At 42.4% G+C, this 18990-nt stretch overlaps 1 non-coding gene across 1 annotated transcript; it reads left to right on the top strand.

Annotated features, from left to right (window-relative positions):
• The first annotated feature begins 2175 nt into the window (after window positions 1-2175).
• Window positions 2176-2282, top strand: LOC136511634 (small nucleolar RNA R71). The gene has a single exon (XR_010772783.1). It is a non-coding gene; the product is annotated as a small nucleolar RNA R71 (small nucleolar RNA).
• Window positions 2283-18990: the final 16708 nt, after the last annotated feature.

Genomic DNA, 18990 nt, shown 5'->3' with positions numbered 1-18990 from the left:
TTTCTCCTGAGGTTCACGTGTTTGCCAACACGCTACGTCCTCGTTGTGTCGACCAACACTTGGTGGTTCAGCGGCTAAGAGGTGTTTCATAAACCTTGTCCACACGATTGGACACCGCAAGAACCGACCCACAAGTGAGGTAACTCAATGACACGAGCAATTTACTAGAGTTACCTTTCGGTACTCCACCGGGGAAGGTACAACTCCCCTCACAATCACCAGAGATAGCCATGAACAATCACCAACTCGTGCCAATCCTCCACCACTGCTCCAACCATCTAGGTGGTGGCAACCACCAAGAGAAACAAGCGAAATCCACAGTGCAACACGAATACCAAGTGCCTCTAGATGCAATCACTCAAGCAATGCACTTGGATTCTCTCCCAATCTCACAAAGATGATGGATCAATGATGGAGATGAGTGGGAGGGCTTTGGCTAGGCTCACAAGGTTGCTTTGTCAATGAAAATGTGCAAAAGTGCACCCTTGAGCCGGCCATGGGGCTATAAATAGAGCCCCCATCAAATAGAGCCATTATACCCCTTCACTGGGTAAAACACGCTCTGACCAGACGCTCCGGTCATACTGACCGGACGCTGGCCCTCAGCGTCCAGTCACCCAATGGACGCCACACGTCACCAGCTTCAAACACTGTTCATCAGATTTCAATGGCTATGAAGCTAACCGGACGCTCCGGTAAAACTGACCAGACGCTGAAGCCCCAGCGTCTGGTCGTTTCCAGTAAGCTCCCCGAGGCATATTTTTTTCGATCAGACGCGTCCGGTCCACCTTGACTGGACATAGACCAGCATCCGGTGCAATACCCTCGGTACTGTGTAGACCCGTCAGTTTGACCAGACATAGAAACCAGCGTCCGGTGCTTTCAGACCCAGCGTCCGGTCAATTGACCGACACCAACGTCTTCGTGATCAACTCGTTTTCACTTCTAACTTCTTCACCCTTGATCCAATGTGCCAGCCACAAGAATTTGCATCTGGCGCAATAGAAAATAGGCATTTCATTTTCCTGAAAGCGCCGAATCCCATCTCAACCCTACAAACACCACCTCCTTTGTAGATGTGCCAACACCACCAATTGTATCACCTTGTGCACAAGTGTTAGCATATTTTCACAAACATTTTCAAGGGTGTTAGCACTCCACTAGATCCTAAATGCATATGCAATGAGTTAGAGCATCTAGTGGCACTTTGATAACCGCATTCCGATACAAGTTTCACTCCTCTTAATAGTACGGCTCTCTATCCTAAATGTGATCACACTCACTAAGTGTCTTGATCACTAAAACAAAATGGCTCCTACATTTTATACCTTTGCCTTGAGCCTTTTGTTTTTCTCTTTCTTCTTTTCCAAGTTTAAGCATTTGACCATCACCATGCCATCACCATTGTCATGATCTTCGCCATTGCTTCATCACTTGGAGTAGTGCTACCTATCTCATAATCATCTTGATAAACTAGGTTAGTGCTTAGGGTTTCATCAATTAACCAAAACCAAACTAGAGCTTTCACCTTGGGAGAAAATTGGTTGTCTCTTGCCCTTTGGTATTCTCTCGGTGATTGAGTTATTATTCATCTTGTGATTGGCTCACTCCTCTACATGGCGGTATAATCACCTTACTTATTCATTTAAATACCCGCAAACTAGTTGTAGTAAGCTCTTTAGTGTAGCTAGAATTGAGAGCTTGCTTTGTAGCTAAAGTTCATCTAGTGGAGCTCTTTAGTGTAGCAAGTGTGAGAGCTCTTAGTGAGTAGTGACTTAACAAATTGTGTGTCTAGTGATCATAGTAACTAGAATTGTTGAATAGGTGGCTTGCAACCCTTGTAGAGCTAGAGCAAGTTTGCATTTCGCTATTTGTCATACTAATCGAATTGTTCTAGTTGGTTTGTAGATTTTAAATAGGTTATTCACCCCCCTCTAGCCATATTAGGACCTTTCAAGCTGCAAGCATGTCAACTTCTTTAATTGAATGCATACCTCATTTACGGAGCTGGAGTCAATCGTTGCTCCATCCTTTGTTGGAAACCATCTTCTTGATCTGCGTCTTAGCATCTAAACACATAGCGAAAAGAATGCTCCACCAGTAGCATCATCTAAATGGCTCCTATCTAACAGAACTAACCCATGGTAGAAGTTCTAGATCAAAAGCCAGTCTTCCATGCCATGGTGTGGGCATGCAGAGACATACTCTTGCATTCATTCCCAAGCTTCGAGAATTGACTCATCTGCTAGTTGTTGAAAACTAGAGATCTTATTGCGAAGAGCGCTAGTCTTTCCCATAGGGAATAACTTAACTAGGAAAGAGTTGGAACACTTGTCCCTGGTGTCTACAACATGGCTGTTAGAGTAAAACCATTGCTTAGCCTTTCCTAACAAATAGAAGGGGAAAGACGAAGATGTATAGCCTCTTGGGTCACTCCCTTAATGGTGAATGTGCTACAAATCTCCAAAAAGTGTTAGAGGTGAGCATTTGCATCCTCGTGGGCTTTCCCACAAAATGGACTAGCTTGAACCATCATAATTAATGCTGCATAAGCTCAAAGTTAGCATCCCCATTGATAACATTGGGTCTGGTGGCTACATTAGCAGCCGAGGGTGCGGAAAATCACGAATGTACTTATCACCCATGGTCGTGTTGGGTAGTGATAGGATATGAGGGAAAAAGGATAAACTACTTAGGATAACAAAAAGCCTAGTTAGCAAAGCTAACACAAAATATAAATTCGATGCCTATTGCCCTCCCCGGCAACCGTGCCAGAAATACTTGTTGATACTTCTTAACGACTAGTGGAGGGATTCCGCAAGCGCACAGAACTATCGCATAGCACTTTGCTCAATGAGTACCAAGTGTCGAATTTATATTTTTCCAAAGGAAGGTGGAAGGCTGATTTATATTTATTAGTTAGGATTGCTAAATGAAAGCCTATTGTATCCTAAGTGGTTGAACGATAATGGTGGTTGTGAGTGAACTAATAAGTAAACTACTAAACAAGCCAAACTAGAGGTAGGATAGGTAGGTGGGAGAGCGAGAAATTCATCTTTTAGTAACAAAGGGTAAACAAATGACTAGGAGAAATGCGCTAGTACTTCGGGGCATAGCTCACCTACAAACTTGGAGAGTTAAATAGACAAGGTCTGCCACAAGCCCTACAATTTAATAACTAGACCTAACATGGTGGAATACAGAGGATGGACAAGGCTATCACCACTTGCTAACTACCACAATCTATCCAGAGGCCTAGCCATATGTAATAACCTAAATTCGCTACAACCACATAGGCTCTCAATTTTGGATGGTTGGAGAAGTGTCTATCTAAATCCCTGCAGGCATTTGGATACCACGGAACTCACAGATATACTGCTTTTCTATTTCACCAGACGACCCACAAGTCGGAAGCGCATAAAGTTGACAATAGTCAACACAACCACTAAGGAGCACATCATCTCAACCCAGGATGTCACTAGTCAGGTTATTAACCCTTGGAACAAGTGAGTTGGCCCCACTGCTAAATCTCAAGTGTTTGGATCAATTCCATGAGTTTAGAGACCACCGAACAATCCAATGTGATACTAGATCATCCGCTAGTAACTGAACTGCATGTAGTGAGTGGGGAATGAGCTATCCTACACTCAACCCTTGGCCCCACTTGTCATATGGACAAAATGGATACACCAAACCTCAGCTGAAGCAGCACCAACCCATTTCACTCTCCCATTTCTCATCCTCTCCCTCTCTCTCTAATGGAACAAGAGTGAGGAAGAACTAGAGAGAAGATGAAGGTTGGAAATGGAGATGAAGGTGGAAGATGAAGTGAAGGGATGCAATCCAAGATCATCATCTCATCAAGGTCAAGCCATCCATCCCTCCTGATCATGGTTAGCTCATGAGCCCTGATCTCTTTAGTCTAAGATTTCTCTCAAACCCTAATCTCAACCTCTCATGCATGTATGGAACATGGAGTGTGATGACCTCTCATTCATCACAAAGGCAAGGTGTGTTTAATCTCTCATCATGAACTCTAGCATCTCATGATCCTCAATCTTGGAGTTGAGCCCTCTTGCTCAATCTCATGTATTTATCACAAGTAGTTCATGGGAAGAGACTTAGCCAAATCACTAGATGTAATAGTTAGCCAAAGCCAAAGACTCAACTAATCTTACCCTAGCATATCCCTAAGGTCATCCTAGGAGTCTAGTGCACATGCATGGATGTTCATCACTCCAAAGTAGCAACTAACTAGCCCCAAAAATATAGAGCATAGGTTCTGTCGCCTGGTTAGAAGAGTGTCCGCCGATGCGGCGGAGTGTCCGATAAACCTCTCTGACTTAGTAAACCTCCCAGCAGAGGCACCAAGACCATTATGAGTGTGAACAACAAAGTGTCTGACTATCGATCAGAATATCCGCTGGATTATAAAGACTCATAGCCAAAAGAACCTGAGAGCACATAGATCCTACCGGATCATCTGTCACTCACTTCGGAGCATCCAATAAATTATATATAGGGTAACTGAAAGTGCATCTAGCCCTTTAGTGGGTTTTGGATGATTGTATGACAATGTGATTAAAAGGACTAACCCATTTGCTAAGTGTGGATAGGTAATAGGTTATCTCACAAGTACTTAGTGAAAGCCAAAATGATGTGTTGTTGCATAAACAATCTAGTTCAAGCACAAGACAACAATGCAAATGGAATTCATGTGAAGGCTTGTTTATTGTGGGATTTCCATGTACTATATGAAAGCAAGCTCGTGATTATTAGTTAATGAGACATGAGGGATTGCATATGGAATGGTCTCATATTTGAAGCTTGCTAAATTAAAATGAAAAAGATAACAATACATATGAATGGATGATTCAACAACAAGATGTGACTTGATGGCTTGAGATGGTGAAGATAGCAAGGAAAGGCTTTGAGGTACTAAGCAAGGGTGAAGGGCAAGCGATGGCTTGGCGGCCAAAGAACCTAGCTAGGGTGAAGAAGAAAGTACTTGCATTTAGTTGAGGTACTAATCAAGCTAAAGATGGTCATATTAATGTGAAGAATCAAATCTATAATGAAGTATTTGATGGAAGTGACTTGATACATTTGGGATTATTCAAATTTGATGAATGGAATCAAGTCACATGCTCAAGATGGCTATGCTCAAGTGAAAAGATCAACATCAACATGTTAAGCACCCTTACTTGATGAAGATTGGAAGGGACGGCATCAATTCAAAAAGAAATCAACTCAAGTGGTATAAATTCATTTTTGTTTTGATCTTGAGTTTAATAGGTATGCCATACTACTAAGAGGGATGCATCATGTTGATAGATAATGTTTCATAAGTGCTCAAGCCAACCCATGTGAGGTTTGATTATTTGAGTGACAAAAGTGCTAACTGATTTCTTGCTGGTCTAGCAATACCGGACGTGTCCGGTATTCATACTGGATGTGTCCGGTATTTGTCCAGCAGCTGTAAAATTGTTGTTCTCGAGTTGGTTCATCAGGAGTTCCGACGTAGGTCGGGAGTTCCGACGTAGGTCAGGAGTTCCGATGGTCGGGAGTCCCGGCATGGGTCGGGAGTTCCGACGTCTCGCACTTCGACAGACTTGGAGGTTTCACTGTCCTGGTCATACCGGACGTGTCCGGTATTCATACCGGACGTGTCTGGTATGGATGACCAGAAGCCAACGGCTAGTTTTCAAAAGCCTTGAGGGTCGGGAGTTCCGACGTGAGTTGGGAGTTCCGACGGTCAGGAGTTCCGACATACGTCGGGAGTTCTGACACCTCACTAACTTTAACTCAGTTACATGTTTTTCAAAATTGCTGAGGGTCGGGGGTTTCGACTTGAGTCGGGAGTTCCGACGATCAGAAGTCTCGGCATTCTTTGGGAGTTCCGACGCTTCACAACATCACTGTAACTTAGTTACCGTTGGCGCAGTGTGAGTCATACCGGACGTGTCCGGTATTGCAACGGCTATAAAACGTCTAGTTTTTCAAGGGGGGTATAAATACCCCCAAGCCTCCACCTTTGGAGGCTCCTGATTCTACCGTGAGAGACACACGTTTTTGAGCCTTGCCAACTCTCCTAAACCCTCTCTTAGTGAGTGTGTGATCCAAATTGCAAAATCAATTTGTGGGTTGAGAAAGAATTTGAAAAAGAGAGCAAGCCACCACTTGAGCACTTGTGCATATTGTCAATCTCATGATTCGCATTTGTTACTCTTGGACTCTTCGGTCCTAGATAGCTAGGCATCGCCGAAGAGCAACTGAGAGATTGTGGTTGCTTCGGAAAGTTTGTAACGGTCGATTCCACCGCCTCGGAATCAAATTAGTGGAAGGAGGAAAAGGAGTTGGAAAAGACTCTGGCTAGAGTGACCTTCGTGGTACCCTCTAGGGCTGACCTTCGCTGGGTTGCCCGCAGCCCCCTCAACGGAGAGTAGGACTCAAACGAGTCCGAACTTCGGTAAAACAAATATCGTGTCTAAATTCGCATTTCATTTGATATTTGTGTTGCTCTAGCTGTTCTGCAGGTTCTCTGTGTATATTGTCATCTCCATTAGGTGCCTGCTGTTTGGTTTGAAGATAGAAATCGAAAGGAGCATGTTTGGGGCTGATCTGCTAAAATCGTATATACCGGACACGTCTGGTATTCATACCAGACATGTCTGGTATTTCCTGCCTACACTGAAAATATTTATTCTCTATTCTAACTTGGTGTTGCAGGGTTATAGCTTCTAGATATATTCTTTATACCTTGTTTACTTTGTGGCTAACTTGTGAGGGGTGGTAGTACTCTTAATTTGGAGTTTCCATTTTGGAAACTCCCCTTTCTAATTGTTTCCGCATTTAAAGGTGTTAATTATCAGAAACGCCTATTCACCCCCCTCTAGGCGGCATCCTAGGTCCTTTCAGTAACCCAGTAACCTGAGAGTGCCCAAAACCTATCGGAGCATCCGTGACTATCGTGGAGCATCCATCAAAACCTAAACAGGGCCAACTAGAAACAACTCACCTCAACACCTAGCACAGCAGAGTGTCTGTTAGTCAGAACAGAGTATTCGACAATCATAGAGAGTGTGAGTTTAATTAACAAGCTTACCTAGACAAGTCAATAATATTAGTTAGTATCCCAAGCCAAAAACACAATAGTAGACCCACCGTTAGATGTCACTTCCTTGGAACCAACAGTGATCTATCCATATTCCTTATCATCATTTCGAATCACCGGTGAATCTCTCCAATCGGATCTCTCTCACTCTTTTCAAGAATCGTCTTGATGAGAAGCGCGTATAGAATGTCATCGATAGCTTCTAGATGTCTGAATAGAAACACCATCTAGCAGGCACCCCACTATTATGAACCCTACTTTGGATACTTATCAAGTCGCATTATGAGTTATGCATTACATGTAGAGTTGGACAATGAACTCTTTCACATAACACTTAGAGTAACTCTTTAATATGTTAGAAGCCTCTCATCTTAACAATGGGAATGGTAATGCTTAATGCTTAGTTGCTTGGGCAATGGTATAAGTCGAGCATGAGAAGGGAACTCATACTCACGCATGTAGGATGCTACACCTAGATAAATAACTACTAAAACCAATGAGGGCACAACTTGACTCATCTTACTAATCTAGCTAAGGAATAATATCCCTAATGTGATAATCTTGATGATCACTTGAATATCTTGCTCACGCAAGGGGTAGGTCATTGTGAGTGTGGGATCTTAGATGACATAACTCCTAGAGCAGTAAGGACCGTGTATTGGGATATGTAAGTTTGAGTAACCACCTGTATAGATGACATGTCGTAGATGGGGTCAACAAGCCAAGTAACTAATTGCGACTTGTTTATCCGTGAGACTAGCAAGGGGGGTGGCATCGGTTGGGAATGTCTGGGACATTGACTAGGAACCCAGTCGAACCTTTCATCGGACACTCAGGGCGCATTAGGGAAAGGTTGGAGAATGTGAGGTAACTCTTACTACCGGACCCGGTGTATGGTGGTTAGTCCTGTTTTCCATGTGGGTATAGTTGTACACATCTGTAGAGTCTTGAAAGGCTGGAGTCCTTTGGGATGGAACTTTTCAATTGTTCTTTCTTTCTATACCCATGTTAGAATGAATGATGGACTATGAGCACCTTTGTTATAATAATAAATGCTTTAATTCTAACATTGAGCATAGCATGTCATACTCTTAATGAATATCATTGCTTTCCACACTTTACAAATGCCTGATAATCACTCCATGCATCCACCAAATACTATGCGTTGGAATTAAGTCCTGTGAGTACGCAATGTACTCATGGTGCAACCATTAAGTTGTTTTGCAGGTAATCAGGGCATCTCCCTGAGACTAGCTCTGGTGAATGCAAAGGTTAGCAGACCTTGGAACAAGCGTTCTCCATGATGAGCTGCATGTAACTCGATGAGTAGATGAGTGACAAGTGTGGCAACCCAGTGTAGAGTTAGAGTCGTTCAGAGCATTAGACTTAATAGTGATCCTATTCTCTTAAATCCTATTTTATTATCAACAATGTTTAGGAAGGAGCGTGAGACTAGAGTGTGTATGTGACTGAGTTGTCCGGTATGCATTGTATTGGGTATGTGTGTGTGACTCAGCACAAAGATCCTGAAGAGGAGTTGCTACATGTGCTCCTAGGTTCCTCGTGATGTTGATTTGCTTAAATTGAGGGGTCAAGTGGTTGACACTTGATTTAGGTGAGTTAACATGATGGGTACCCCATAGGATGAGTATTGGAGCAGTTGATTAACTTACACCTATAGTCCTTACACAAGGCATCATTCAACTCACTTGATATGCTGTTTGACCTTCGACTGTAAAATTTTACTCTATGCTATAGGCGAACCCTAAGTGTTTTAACTCTCTTCTCTAGCTAATTCTATCCTCTTCCCCTTAACACTATAAGTTACAAAGATATCCAAATGAGTTGTTTGGAAAGAAATGGTAGAAAGTTAGTGTCGTTATAGGCTTAAGGTTGATAGTTATGGTTTACCTAAGCGAGGCATAGTAGGAACCCGCTAAAATGCCCCTAGATCGAACGTGTCGTATTGATAGCGCCATTAGATCAGTTTTGACACCCTTATCTAGACTATTAGAGTTCCCTATCAGGTTCCCATCATTTGTCATGAGAGTTCAACAAAAGATTTCAGCAGCATCTCCCCTGTATCTTGGCCTTATCTCTCAATCATAGTTAAGCAAGATAGACAAGTAGGTATACATATACAAAAGAATGACGCACCAAACAAGCCCAAATGTTCAACCAAGGGAATTTAAAGAGAGTATCAAACTTGTCACCTCAAAGGATGATGCACAAGATAAGCAAGTAGTATTAGGTACAACACAACATGAGTACGCCCAACACCCTGGGCAATGAAGCAAATCAAGTTTAGAGTATCAATAAATGCTCCCTCAAAGGACCGGAGTGGAACCAACTCTAGAGTATGATGACGATGAGGCACAACAAGGATTACTGGTTGGACAAAGTCTAGCGAGACTACTGTGGCGATGATGTCTGCAGGTATGGCGGAGGATGGAAGGCTCCTGAAGGAATCACCTTGGGCTATCCACCTACAAAAGGGACCAAACATAAGTCATCAGTAGGAGTTTGGATAGCAACGTAGAAGACAGATATTACTATAGGTTATGGTTGGCAATAAACAATTGGTGTGTTTAAGACACCTGCTGGAAGAGCGATAGTCCCCTAAGGCATCGAGAGCAATGGACGCGTCTAGAGCAGGATGGGCTCTACACAATTAGTAATGGTTAGAATAAGAATGATTGTAAAGGTGAATATAACTTCTACAAATAGAATGTAAGAGGTAAGAAGAGAAGGAAGGGTACCAATCATAGTGCTAGCAGATGGCGTTGGGCAACAATGATAGACGTGCTGGTACAAGGTGTTAAAAAGATTGCTTGAATTGCCCAGTATCATGAACTTGGGTGGCAACCTTAGAGCGAAGCTGACCCAAGTCTTCCTTGGTGGCCATCCTTTCCACCTAATCGTCCAAGCTATTCACCTTGGTAGTCATTGGATCAATGAAGCTATCTTTAAGGAACTATTCCTGCATGATGAACTTCTCATCCAAAGCCTGGCATATTGGGGTAATCGACTCCTAGAACTGAGTGTTCAGGCGTCTGAAATATGGAACAACATAATCTTCTGGTGGCACCCACACACTAGCACCCTCTCCAGCTATAGTTATAACTGGTGGTGGAGGAACCTTAGCTAGAGGTGAGTCCTCTCATTCCAAGGCCTTCCTCTTGTTCTTGAATGGACGGAAAGCCTTGTGCACCACATCATCAACATCCAAGACAACCATCTTGTGGTTGACCAATGCCATGATGTACAGCTAGAAGACCAATGCACCTCTCCTGTCCAGTCTACACTCTATCATCATAGTGTCCATCCACTCAACCATGTTCAGCTTGTCCCCGAACAAAATAGGTCAGATCCCCTCATAGTAGGGAAATTGAACAACATCGAAGTTTCCCACTTTAGGCATGATGGTATGCCTCAACATACTAAAGATCAAGGAAGGATACCTCTTCAAATGCTTGCTAGTACCATGCTGATGTTTCATAGTTGGATAAAAGACATAGGTCTCCTACCCTTGCATTGCTGGAAGGTCACTCATAGATTTCCCAGTTTTCATTTTTGATTAGTCGGGACCAATGAGAGAAGCAATGTCCTAGAACAAAGCAATGAAGTTTTCCTTGCTAGTCATCCACGTCAAACACTCATCCTCCATGTCAACTTCAAGAGTGGCATAGAACTGACAAACAATGGACTCATTCCAATTGTGCATGAACTCCATCACCTTGTGAAGACCCATGCCCTAGAAATGTTGGACCAAGTCCTTGATGTGTGGGAATTCTTCCAAATAGGCCCAGTTGATCCATCAGCTCTTTTGCATAGGTCTGTTGATGAATTCACCCCAAAAGAGTTTGTATTTCATGGAGGAATGGAAGTAGACAGAAAAGGTGTCGCTCTCCCCCTGGTAGCACTTCTTGCTGTGATCCTCCTAGTACTTGATGGTGCCTTCTAGGAATAGTCAATCTTGGGTCGATTTCCCAAGTGGATAGGACGAACCCCATCTTCCTCGTGCTCATCATCACTGAAGTCGACCTCGACCTCATCGAAAGGAGAAGCCTCTCACCTAGATCTCACTACTGGACCCTTGCCATGCCTGAGAGGTTACTCATCCTCCTCCCACTCGAGCATGGCTCATTTCTCATCATTGATGATGTCAGGCGAAGTGGCCCTTTTGGATCTCCTCGTGTGAGGTGGCTTCCTCTTCTTAGGTGGCACCATGCGCTCACGAGATGCCTGATGGCTACTTTGCTCCTTGATGCATGGTTTCTTTTGGCCAGAACACCCACTAGATAGGTGATGACCAAAACTAGACCTGTGAATGCAAACACAGAGTGAGATTGCAATTCAACTAGCTCAAAAAAGGAAAGGTTTAAAGAGGGAAAACAAAAACAGAAGGCAACAACACGTTTACTAGCTCAGAATATTAATGGTACATTATTATAGCCATGTACAATGTTCCCTATGGACCTAAGCATAAGATGGACAATGAGAACGTCATTTTGAAATGGATTGGTAATTGACCAGGGAGCAGCGGAGTATTTGTGAAGATGACAGACTATCCGATGAAGCTATAAGCTTAGTACCCCAACCTAGATGGTACCTACTAGAGTCTCTAACATAAGTTACGAAGCATCTGTTAGTCGTTCGACAACATGCACAAAGGAATTTAAGTTACAGACTAAATGTGATGGAGAGTCCGTAGTGACCCTGGACCGTCTGCCAGAGTCAACTTGGAAAATGACCAACTGATCCAGAGTTTTCCTAACCTCCTAAGGTTTTGACAGAATGTTTCGCTAGGACCGACAGAGAGTTCATGAAACTATGATCCAGCATAGTTTGAGCAACCACAATACCCAATAGATCCAAAGATCTACTGCATCGAGTAATTTCCAACAACCCAAAAGTCATCCACTGAATAAATTAAGTATGCTCTACCTCTTCACCAAGTGGGATTTCAACAAAAACAAGCCTATCCATAGATCAGGCAAATTCTAGCTAGTTTACCATGGAAGAAAGAGAGGAGAAGGACTAAACAAACAAGGATGCTTACCTTCCCATCTTGAGAAGCTTGGAAGCGCGGAGGGCAACTAGAATCAACAACGAAGATGAGCTAAGTGCAAGCGGCAATTGGCTTAGAGGAAAGGAACAATGGAAAAATGAGGGTGAAACCCTAACTATTCAGTTGTAACCCCTTATATATCCATGAGATACTAGATTGACCGTCAACAGCGGTAGAGTATCTGATAAGTTGAGAATCTTACAGTTAAGTTTTGAGGCAGCTACAGAACCAATGGAGCATCCGATGGATCTATTGGACCATCTGATAGTAAGTAGGAGATTGTCCTCTCTCTTTGGTGACCCTCAAGAGAGAGAAATTGTGAAGGAACATAAAATGGGCAACATATAGACAAAAGGAAGAACTTTCAGAACCTGCCTAGCTACAAAGATTTCCTAATGGAACTTCATGAAAGCTCAAGGACGAGCTTTTTCTAAGGTGGGGAGAGTTGTAACAACCCAAATTCGCTACAACCATAGAGGTTCTCAATTTTGGATGGTTGGAGAAGTGTTTGCATAAATCCCTATGGGCATTTGGATACCACAGAACTCGCGGATATACTGCTTTTCTAGTTCACCAGACGACCCACAAGTCGAAAGCGCATAAAGTTGACAATAGTCAACACAACCACTAAGGATCACATCATCTCAACCTAGGATGTCACTGGTTAGGTTATTAACCCTTGGAACAAGTGAGTTGGCCCCACTACCAAATCTCAAGTGTTTGGATCAATTCCATGAGTTTAGAGATGACCGGACAATCTGATGTGATACCAGATCATCTGCAAGTAACTGAACTGCATGCAGTGAGTGGGGAATGAGCTATCCTGCACTCAACCCTTGGCCCCACTTGTCATAGGCATGAAATGGATACACCAAACCTTAGCTGAAGCAACACCAACCCATTTCATTCTCCCATTTCTCATCCTCTCCCTCTCTCTCTAAAGGAACAAGAGTGAGGAAGAACTAGAGAGAAGATGAAGGATGGAAATGGAGATGAAGGTGGAAGATGAAGTGAAGGGTTGCAATCCAAGATCATCATCTCATCAAGGTCAAGCCATCCATACCGCATGATCATGGCTCGCTTATGAGCCCTGATCTCTTTAGTTGAAGATTTCTCTCAAACCCTAGTCTCAACCTCTCATGCATGTAAGGAACATGGAGTGTGTCAACGATAGAAAGTGGCAGGTAGCCATTGGCACACGTAGGAAGCCGAGAGAAACCACGCAGAGTAGATCCTGAGCTCTCTCCGAACTTAGGAAGGGCTCTGGACCGAATGATCGTGACCGAGGGCATGCCAGTCAATTTGACCCTATAATTGACAAGATGAGAAAATTGATCAGTAATTTAAGGGGGAATATATCAGTGTTTATCCAGATAGTTACAAATATATGACCAAGTGGCCAGCATGATAAGGCTATCAGCTAGAGAGTCGATATCCAGCATGTTCATGATGTAATGTAAACAAAACAAGCATATCGACAATTATTTTTCACTCAGTTGCATGAATCTAGCTTAGCCGATGATCATGAAAACATGTGAAAGATGTAAGGGTAGACATGTAAGCATACATGTGAGAGACATACTAGCTTTTAACCAGGACAAAAACAAGTAAAATCATATAGATAGCCGATACATCCTCAACAAAGCAGGCTATCGGCTAAAACAACCGATTCCATTGATTGTGTCGCACGACATGCGATCACTCATTCGTTGGATACAAATAAATCTACAAACAACTATACTCAATCTATTGTACCATCAATAGATAGAGTCGTCTGATGTAGCATTAACAATAGGATAGCGGTCGATAGATCTACTTGTATCACAAAGGAATCAAGAAAGCATGTTATGTGCGTGTGTTGGTATAAATTAACGCACACAGATAAATCCACAAGCACACGGATACTACTATAGCTTTCACCCAAAAGTATTCTAAGTATCGTATCTGTTGGTATTTATTAACGCAAAAAGAATATGAAGGATTCCGCAAGCGCACAGAATACCATTATAGCATTTTACCGGGAGTATTCCAGGTATCGTTATTTATATTTTACCACAAGGAAACAATGGAGTAAGACCTATTGAGTAATAGAGAAATATCTACCAACATACCAGCATAGCTTAAGTAGAGGGTAAATATATAGATAGGAATTGAAAGCATCTAGGCCCCTAGATGGGTTTTGGTGATTAATGACAATACAAGATTATTATGACTAACATGTGTTTTGCAGAGGCAATTTAAGTTAGGTCATGGTAATGGCAATTGATTGGGCAATCATGGTTGTCATGCCCCTATAATGGAAATGATTTCAGTTTTCAAAGGATGGACGACAAGGTTAAGGATGGACTAGTTCTAAGTGTCGTTTGGTGTTGAAGAGACACTTAGAGTAGTTTAGGACTTTGTTTTTCCTTTAGTCATACTATTAAGGGGGTATGGACTAGTAGCTTGACCTAGGTGAGTCTAGTGGGTTAGATGTGGTGCACACTTGTCAAATCTAGCACTAGGTAGCTCCGAAGTAGCCCTAAGATCAATTGGAGCAAACTTCATCCACATATGATTTCGAGTTGGAAGTGAATGGAGGGTCAAATGACTAACCGGACGCTGGTCTAGTTGTGACTAGACGCTGAAGGGTGAGTCCGGTCAGTTCATTTGATCAACTAGAGCCATCTAGTTGTGACCGGATGCTGAGTGAAAAGTGACTAGACGCTAGGTTCCTGTGTCCGGTCAACTCCAGAGAGGTTCTAGAGAGGGAGATTCCTGATCGAACGTGTCTGATCAGTGCTGACCGGACACTAGTCAGGATCTAGTAACTAATCGGACGCTAAATAGTGAAGTGACCGAACTCTGGGTGCCAGCGTCCGGTCAACATCAGTAAGGTTCTAGAGAGCAGTTTTCATGACCGGACATAGGTCAAAGTCCAGTCAGAACTTAATGGCTCTTGCTGACATAGTGGCGGGGATAACTGACCAAAGCATCCGGTCACCCTGACCAGAGCATCTGGTCACCCTGACCGGAGCGTCTGGTCACCCCACAGAGTGATGACTTAGTCTCCAAACATTATGTTTTGAATGAGGGGGTATAAATACTTACTCCACTTGTCCAAAGGAGGTCTCTTACCCATTTGTTCAGCTGAGAAACACCCTCGAGAGTGCAAAGGAGAGCAAGAGCCTAGTGAGGTCATTGAGATTTGAGAATCCAAGATTAAGGCCTCATTAGTGCAAGGAGAGTAGCAAGTGTGCATCCACCCTTCTCATTAGGCTTGTCGTGGTCAAGTGAGAATTTGTGCTTGTTACTCTTGGTGATCGCCATCACCTAGATGGCTTGGTGGTGATCGGGAGTTTGGTGATCATCTGACGGAGCTTGTGGATGACCCAACTCAATTTGTGAGTAGTTGTGGGTGATTCACCGCGATGGAGTGTTGAAGAATCAGCCCATAGAGAGCACTTGATCCTTGCATGGATCAAGGGGGAGCTACACCCTTGTGTGGGTGCTCCAACGAGGACTAGTGGGGAGTGGCGACTCTCCGATACCTCGATAAAACATCACCGCATTTCTTTGCCTCTCTTTACTTTAAGCATTTATATTTGACCAATTCATTTCTTGTCTTTATATTCCTAGAATTGCCATGCTAGAGTAGGATTGGAACTTAGGTTGTAAAACTTTTGTGTGGTAGAACAATAGAAACACATTCTAGGCACAAGGGGTGAAGTGGGCTAAGTGTAGGGTTTAATTATTGCAAAAAAATAGAATTAGCCCAATTCACCCCCCCCTCTTGGGCATCTTGATCCTTTCAATTGGTATTAGAGACTCATGCTCGTTAAATTAGGCTTAAACGCCTAGAGAAAGATGTCCCATAGGGATGGACCTCCTCCTATCTTTGAAGGAGATGATTTTCCTTATTGAAAAATCCACATGGAGGCTTATTTAGAAGCCTTAGATGTTGGAATTCTTAGAGCCGCCTCACAAGGCTTCCCAAAACCTAAGGATCCTACCAACCTTCAAGGCAATGAAGTCAATTACAAAAAATGGAATGCAAAGGCTAGAAACACCATCTTTAGATGCCTTTGCAAAGATGTTTTTAACCGTGTGCGGAACCACAAGGATGCCCATGCACTATGGTCAGACATTTGTGCGCTCCATGAGGGAACAAAGAGTGAGTGTGAGGAACACTATCATCTTGTTATGAAAAAGCTTAAGTCATTTGAGATACTTTTTAAAGAAAGTGCTAATGAAATGTACTCACGCTTAAATGTTCTTGTAGAGGAAGTCAATGGGTTAGGACTTACACAAATGCAACCCTCTAATGTTGTATGAAAAATCTTGAGTGTCCTTCCCCATTGACAAATATGGGCATATTGTGACCATGCTTCATTAAGGTGATCTTTCCACTGCTACACCAACTCAAATATTGGGAAAGATCAATGCACATGAGATGTATATGCACATCACACCACAAGATGGCTCTTCTTCCACCAAGAAGAAAGACTTGGCATTCAAGGCTAGCCAAGAGAACAAGGGCAACACAAGAGTTGAACATGAGAGCTCAAGTGATGATGAAATTGATGATGCAAGTCTTGCTCTCATGGTGAAAAGAACCACCAAGATGCTTAAGAAGCTCAACAAGAACAGTGTCAAGTTTGATGGCAAGAATAAGAAGTTCTTCACTAGCAATTAAAGGAAGCCAATCTCTGAGATCGATTGCTATAATTGTCAAGAACTTGGTCATCAATGCCCCAAGCCCAAGAAAGACAAGTACAAGAAGAAGTACAAGGGCAAGAAAGATGACTCAAGTGATGAAGATAATGATGAAAAGAAGAAAAACAAGCCATACAAGAATAAGGATGGCAAGAAGAAGGATTTCCACATGAAGAAGAAGAATGGCAAGGCATACATCATCGGTGATTGGCTCACGGATATTGATTCATGAAGTTGCTTATCCGATGATGACAGTGAGAACAAGAAGGTGGCCGCTATTGTGATTGAATCTTCACTATCTTCATCGACACCACCGCCATCATCCTCTACATAGCTATGCCTTATGGCCAAGGGTGAATGAAAGGTATAAAGTGATGATGAGAGTAGTGGTGATGAACATGCTAGCAATGATGATAGTGATAGTGATGATGAATTTGAATCACCTTCTTATGATGATCTTGTCAAGTTGATCAATCAATATACTAAAATTATTAGAAAGACAAGAGCTAAAAATGAAAAGCTAGAACTTGAGAAGGACTCACTATTAGCTAAATGTGACATAGCCGAAAAAGCTAGTGTTGAGCTTAGAGAAGAAAACAAAATTATGTCATCCAAACTCAAGGAGCTCAAATCATCTAAAAAGGAGCTTAAAGAAAAACATGATAAACTTGAGGGGATACATAATGAGCTCACCACTAGCTATAATACGCTAAAAGAAGAGTATACAAATCTCAAAGTTAATCATGATAATCTTGTTGTCTCTCATGAATTATTATCCTATGAGCCACATGATGCTACTAACCATGTTGTTAAGATTGATATAGCTACATCATGTGATGATTTGATTATTGAGAGCATTGAGCAAGGTTCTAGTAGAAAAGGCAAGCAAGTGGTTGTGTCTGACAACTATGATGAGTATGTCAAGATCAAAAATGAGAATGAGAAGCTCAAGAAAAATCTTGAAGAGCAATCAACGACCAACACTATTGTGATAGAGAACCTTGACCATGATTGTGATCTAGCTCTTGAGAATGAGAAGCTTAAAGAAGAGAACAAGAGACTCAAGATGGAGAAAAATCATGATGAACTCAAAGAAGAAAACGAGAAGCTTAAGTTAGAGAAAGAACATCTCAAGACTGGCTTGAGCAAGTTTACAAGAGGTCAACATCTTCAAAGTGAGCTACTCATGAACACCGCAATAAAGATGGATAGAAGTGGCATTGGATATTTGGCACATCAAGAGAAGAAGGCTCAAGCTCAACATAAACAACAACACAAGTCAAAGCCAAAGCCAAAGAGGTGTTTTGAGTGTGGACAAGAAGGTCACTTTGCCCATGAGTGTCAAACTCCACCACCACAACCCTTGCCCAAGCATGCTAGACCCTTTGCTTTCAATGCTCATTACATGTTTAGAAAGGACTCTAGTGGAAAAATGAAAGTCATGTTCTTAGGTCCTCTCAACAAGAATAGGCCTAAGAAAATTTAGGTTGCAAACTCACTTGTTGAGAAAGTCAAGGGCCCTCAACAAGTTTGGGTCCCTAAACAAGCTCGATCTCTTGTGTGTAGGTGAACTACAAGACCAGTGGAAGTCATTGGGTAATTGATAGTGGTTTCACTCAACATATGACTGGTGATCCTCATATGTTCACCTCACTAGATGACGAAGTAGATGGCCAAGAAAGGATTACATTTGGTGACAACTCAAAGGGCAAAGTTTAAGGATGGGGCAAAGTGGCAATATCAAATGATCATTCAATTTCAAATGTGCTATGCCACTTCATTGAGTTTTAACTTGCTATCCATTGGTCAATTGTGTGATCTTGGCTTTCAATGCTTGTTTATCGAGAATGAAGTGGTTGCATCTAAGAAAGATGATGATCAAGTTATATTCAAGAGTTTTAGGTACAACAACCTATATCTAGTGGATTTCACCTTCAAAGATGCTAACTTGAAGACATGCATATTCACCAAAGCATCACTTGGGTGGCTATGGCATAGAATACTTGCTCATGTTGGGATGAGCTCACTCAAGAAGCTTATGAAGAATGAATTGGTGAAAGGGTTGAAGGATGTGAAATTTGAGAAGGACAAGCTTTGTAGTGCATGTAAA

The sequence above is a fragment of the Miscanthus floridulus genome, chromosome 1 (assembly GCF_019320115.1).
Source record: "Miscanthus floridulus cultivar M001 chromosome 1, ASM1932011v1, whole genome shotgun sequence".
NCBI lineage: Eukaryota > Viridiplantae > Streptophyta > Magnoliopsida > Poales > Poaceae > Miscanthus > Miscanthus floridulus.
The sequence above is the reverse complement of the archived record's forward strand: the minus strand, read 5'-3'. Positions and strand labels throughout refer to the sequence as shown.